The sequence below is a fragment of the Helianthus annuus genome, chromosome 12 (genome assembly GCF_002127325.2).
Source record: "Helianthus annuus cultivar XRQ/B chromosome 12, HanXRQr2.0-SUNRISE, whole genome shotgun sequence".
Lineage (NCBI taxonomy): Eukaryota > Viridiplantae > Streptophyta > Magnoliopsida > Asterales > Asteraceae > Helianthus > Helianthus annuus.
The window spans coordinates 110,154,854-110,161,661 of NC_035444.2; positions in this window are offsets into that span (position 1 = coordinate 110,154,854).

Consider the following 6,808-nt stretch of genomic DNA (forward strand, 5'->3'; position numbering starts at 1 on the left):
TTCTGTTTCGTCGAGATGTATATGGCGAGACAGTCTGTTTCGTCGGGTCCTCTCATGTTAAATAGTTTATGTTTTTCTAATATAACAAGTCTCATGACATAATATCAATCCCATACATGCAACAATCATAATACAATACGTTTCATTATAACACGAAGTGTACAGTTACAAGTCAACCAAGTCAAACAGTCAAAGTCCATGGTCAAAGTCAACGCGGAAAGTCAAAAGTTCGAGTTGTCACATGTACGGCCATTCTCCTTGGGTAGGATGCCAATATTATTCCTGCGTATTCTCCTTGGGTAGAACTACGTACGTTCGTCCTCCTTGGGTAGGACAACAACTTTAAAACTTACTAGACAAAACTCTATTATAAGTCCCTCATTTTATATCGACTTAATCGCCGAGGCCAATGGCGAGCGGGTCATTAGTTAATAGCGCTATTAGGTTTAACAAACCTCACACCGTGCCAGTCGGACGGGCGTGTACTAATGGACTATGGCAAACCATCAGTGATGATAGACACTGATGTAGGGCACAACTTACTTGCGTAGTAGTCGATATCATACGGTCTAGTGGTTCACATGGGGAAGCCCCCACTAATCATGAACAGGGTATGGGTAATAAAGAATGAACTGGTTAAACTTTCTTTCAACTACGGGGTAACCCCCACGGCAATTACGCCAACGAAAGACAAACCACGTTTTCGGAAAACAACTTAAAACTAAACAACCAAACGTGAACTCGCTCAACTTTGTTGTTGACTCGTTGTTACATGCCTTACAGGCCGCTAACTGCTTGGAGCTTGCACAAGGAAGGAGTCGTTGTGGTGTACGGATGATTATGTCCCGTGTTTATATTTAATCCTTATGAACTTATTAAACCTATGTGTCGGACTTTAAACTTATGAACTGCGAACTTATGTTTTGAACTTTATGTTTATGCTTCCGCTGTCTAAATTTAAAACTTGGTTAACTAGCTTTTGGTCACCAATCGTATTGTGGTTGGCTTGATTTATTTAAATACGTTGTTCAGTATGATTGGTGGCTCGATCCTGTTCACGTCACGCCTCCAAGCGGTAGTACTCCGTATGGTGGATTTTGGGGGTGTGACAACTGAGATTTTTGTACATTTTTGCTCTATGTGTGTTTGATCATGTGCTTTTGTTGATGGTTGCTTGAATATCTTTTTTTTTTTTAATGACAACGTTGTATATTAATTAAGAAAATTAGTATATAGAAAAATAATTCACCCAAAGCAAAGACATCATTGTAAGTGAGAGATTCCAACGTTTCTTTTTAAATACCAATAACATACTTATCCCGTGCTCCATTAAAACAAGTTTATCTTATCCAAAACAACATGTATTGCAATTTCATACATCTATTTATACGTATGTATTTTGTATTTTGGCACATGTACGACAATAGTGTTGTGTGTTCTTTTTATTATGTGTTTTTTAGGCTAGCCATACTATGTTTTAATTATTTTGTTCTCTATGTTTAAGTGTTTTTTTTATATATATTAAGTTAATATATCTAGCCATATCTACTAATCTTTTTTGCACAGTTTTTTTTTTTTTTTTTTTTTTTTTTTTTTTTTGTTGTTGAACATATAACATGCAACTTTTTTATTCTCTTAAAAATATGTAACATATAACAAACAACTATTTCATTTCATTCTAAAAAATGTGTAACATATAACATGCAACTCTTTTATTCTCTTAAAAATATGTAACATATAACATGCAACTATTTCATTCTAAAAATGTGTAACATATAACATGCATTAAATGGTAAAAAACAAGCATTATTTCTTGTATACTGGGTGTTTACATTTTTTTGAAATTATACAGAAAATGTAACGTTATTTTTTGTACTTTTTTTTGTAAAATGTTACATATAATGTAATACTTATTGCTCATTTTATAGAATGTAACCTTAATAAGATGATACATATAAAGTAACATTTTTCCTCGTTGGTTACATTTTTTTTTTTGTAAAATGTTACATATAATGTAATATTTATTGCTCATTTGTAGAATGTAACCTTAATAAGATGGTACATATAAAGTAACATATAATGTAACCTTATTCAACGTGTATATCCAGTTTTTCACCTAATGCTTTTACATTTATTTGTTATATACAACACCGGTGGCCCAAACACCGATAAATTAAAAAAAAGTATCGTAAAACAACTTTATAAATAAAATACTTAAGTTACAAAATTTTGCTCCCACAAATGTTAAGGTGCAACATTATTATATAACCTAACAACGCATACAACACACTTGTTCCCTAAAAAACAAAATACTTAAGTTACACAAATATTTTTTTCTTTTCTTTCAAATCCTTTGCTGGTGTGTCCGATTCACTGCCTTCCAACACTGTTACAAAATAAATTGTCAAACATAAATGTAACAAACCATCTAACAATTTAATGTTACATACCAATTAGTTTCTTTTTTATTTTATTTTCTATTTTTTTAGAAACCCGCTTCTGTTTGTGAAAAAGGGGTTCTAACTTAATTGTCAACATAAATGTAATCTTTTCTTCCCAATAGAACAATTTTAAATTAATTGTCAACATAAATGTAATCTTTTCTTCCCAATAGAACAATTTTTTATCATGTATTCACCTAAAAAACTGTTGTATCCAAGCAATTAAGAAGTGAGATTATTCAAAAGAAAGTAAAGAGGAACAAAGAGGGTCAAAAGATTTCTTGTTATTGATATTGAATGCAAGAGAATCCGATACTGTTTCCAAGAACTTGTTCACATTATTCAAAACTAACTATTTTGAGATTATTCGAAAGAAAGTAAAAACCCTAACTTAACTGATTAAAGGAAAAAATTCCAATCAACTGAATAAACCGTATAAAACCAATAGATCGAACAGCAATAATTAATACCCAAATCACCATCTATAATCATAATCCTAAAAAAAAAATCTCAATTCACTTGAGCTTTTTTGTAACACTTTAAAAAAAACATGTATTGAACTTTAACAACAACCAAACAATCCATAGAAACCCCATTTTTAGTAGTATGATAAAATCCCCTTTTCAAATCATCAAAACGACCCTTTTGCACTTATAAGCTAGATTTGAAAACCCTTTTTTGATATTAATCCGTGTTATAACAAAACCCTCAATTAATGCTAAACAAAAGCCATAAAAATTTCACAAAAACACTTTTTTTTCTACCCAAATCTAACATTTTTTTCATGGTTTTTAAAGAAACAAACACATAAAGAAACGCCACTATAGAAATCAAACTTTTTTTTTCATGGGTTTTTAAGAAACAAACACTAACAGTGTAACAAGTACATGAGTATATTCGTAAATGGAAGAGACACTTACCTTTTAGTGTAACAAGCAGATTAAGTGGAAGAACTAGAAGCTTTTCTTTAGTTTATATATTTTATTACGGTAGATTTCCTCACTTGGTGTAACTTTTTGTTGTTCTTGGAGAGGATGTTAGAGATATGAGTCTTTTAATTTTTGAGAGAGAGAGAGAGAGAGAGAGAGAGAGAGGGTATGGTGTTTTTTAGAAGAGAGTAACAATATGATAATTTGGAAAAGAGTGAGAGTATGATCTCTGAGATCTTGTTGACTTTATTAGAGTATAGGGAACTGATAACAAGGATAGTCATCATTAATTACACTTTTTCAAAAGAATTAAATTTTGTCCTCATACCGAAAATACCCTTTTCTGTACTTATAGTTATTATTTTAGTAAAAGTGTGATTACTTTTACTGCAAATGGATCACAACCATTCATCTTGTTTAATCAATGGTTGTTATTGGGTTTTCAGGGTTTAGTCAACTGGAGTGGGTTTTCAATTTATCCTTACCCTATATATATATATATATACTATATAGAGTTAGGATCCTGTAAAAAAGGCCTAAAGTGTGAGAAAGGTAAGAAAGAATATCAGCCATTAAATCTTTTGATCTAATGGTTGAGATCAATAGGGACCAAAATGTAAAATATTTATATTAATTTGGATTGAATTGAAATATCTAGGGGCAATTGTGTCTTTTTATCTTCATTTTGTAAATCAATTCAATCCAAAATCCCTACAATTTCGTTCTCTCTCTATCATACGTTCCTAATTTCTCTCTTTCTCTCTCTTTCTTCTTCCATATTCAGAACATAATCCCTGCAAACATCACGAATCTGAAGATCAAACATCAATACGAAGATCAAACATCAATACGAAGATCAAACATCAATCGGAAGCGGACCGGCAGTGGTGGTCGACGACGGCGGTGGCGGACCGGCAGTGGTTGGGTTCGACGACGGCGGGTGGTTGGGTTAGACGACGGCGGCGGTTGGGAACCATGAGATTTTACTGTCGGGTGGTTGTGTTCGACGACGGCGGTGGCGGACCGGCAGTGGTGGTGCCGGAATCGGAGAAGAAGATGATACAGAGATGTAAGGATTATTGAATGGTGTTATTTTTTACTGAATGGTGTTATTTTTTACTGAATGGTGTTATCTTTTATGAATGGTATTATTTTTTACTGAATGGTGTTATTTTTTACTGAATGGTGTTATTCTTTTCTGAATGGTGTTATTTTGTTTCTGAATGGTGTTTTTTTCTTTTTCTGAATGGTGTTATATTTATTTACCGAATGGTGTTATATTCTTGTACTGAATGGTGTTATATTATTTACTGAATGATGTTATTTTTTGTTTACTGGATGGTGTTTTTTGTTTCTGAATGGTGTTATTTTATTTCTGAATGGTGTTTTTTGTTTACTGAATGGTGTTATATTATTTTTGTAAAAACACCATGAATTGAACTATGAATTTTTTTAAAACACCATGTCATGAACATGCTCTGATTCTGTGAATGATGCAAAAAGAATTAAAATGAATGATGTTATGGACGGTTATAAACTTATAATTCCTTAAATCAAGGATTTTCTCTCTCCAAATTCTTAAATCAAGGATTACCATATTTGAATTTGTTAGTGCATTTACAATCATACCCTTTTCAATTAATTTAGATCTAATGATTGAGATTCTTTCTTACCTTTCTCACACTTTTGGTCTTTTTTACAATAACTCCACCCCTATATATATATATATATATATATATATATATATATATATATATATATATATATATATATATATATATATATATATATATAGGATAGAGATCCGTTAGGAACCACCCATTATTGCGAGAACCGCGAGAACCAATGTGAACACATGGCAAACTTGTAATTAATTGACAATCAATAAAAACACGCGCTCTCTTCCCCTGTTCACTGTCGTTCATCGTCTTTGAAGATTTAGGGTTTCCAATCTAGGGTTTCGCTGGAGATTTTGCTTAATCGGCGACGGGGCGACGACAAACAACGGCAGTGAGTTTCACGGCGGCGATCTTACGGGGGATTTCGATTGGGATACTGATTACGACGGTTGGATTCCGATTTCGGTCACAAATGGCTTCGTCTGACTCTTCTCGTGTTGGAGTTGAACCTACGGCATCTGATGATCATCATACAACATCTCCTGCATATAATCCACATCTCGATTCTTGTATTTGCGGCCCGTCTGATACCAATGTCAACCCTATTTCTACTGTTGGCCCGTCTGATATCAATACCTTGCCTGCTGCAAACCCAGTTACCTTACCTGCTGCAAACCCAATTGCAAGTCGACACACCCTTCATGGGTTTGAAATACAAACGTTGGATTCAATGTTTACTTCATCAGGCAATGTAGGCTCTGATACTGCTAATTTACTCGATCAATCGTTATCAGTTGACACCACTTCTACTGGTAACACCACATCTACCGGTACAGCACCTACAAGCACAGATCATCAAAACTTGCAATTCATCCGGTTTGAAACTAAAGGTATTTTATGTCAATTTTATGAAAAATGTGACTTGTTCAACTATATACTTATTTTGTATTATGTTCACAACTGTTTTATATTGTTCACAACTGTTTTATATCGTACATTATGATTATTCGATATTTCATGCACATGTGCATTGTATCAACTGCACATTTACAATTGTTTTTGTGATGTACATTATGAATAATCAATGTTATATGCACGCGTTCATTGTGGTAATTGCCTTATATTACAAATTATGCATCATAACTCAAATTACGTCGCAATGCAAATTTATGCAACTGTGCATTATGATTGTAACAAAAAAAAAATAGCTTTTTTTGTACATTAACTGCCAATGCACATGTGCATATTAACTACCATCATACTATTCGTCTGTATAACATTATGTCACTTTTTTTAATTTATCAATAATTTCTCCCTGTTTTTTAATTTATTAAATATATCTTACAGGAACAATTACAACTGCCATACATGCTACACCTAATGGCACCCCGTATTGGATACCCCAAGTTGACGCTAGATACCTTCCTGTTGTACCCAGTACATTTACTCACTGGGAAGATATTGTCATGATGTACAACACGTATGCTACACAGTCTGGGTTTTCTACACGTATTGGCACGTCAAAGAACAAAAAATATCATGACAATCCTAACATGAAAATATGCACTCATAGATATATATTATGTTCTAGAGAAGGTCAACCACGGGTCCCAGAAACTGACCCCAATGCTCCATCCAAAAATGCTCCAACCATATACGATAAATCCAAGAAACAACGCAGGCGAAGCCGATTCACAGTCTCCGGGTGTCGTGCGCGTATCAAAGTGAGATATGATCGTGCTACCGAACAATACACAATATATGGTTTCATTGCCGCGCACAATCATTGCATGATTAGTAGCGATCATGCCAACATGTT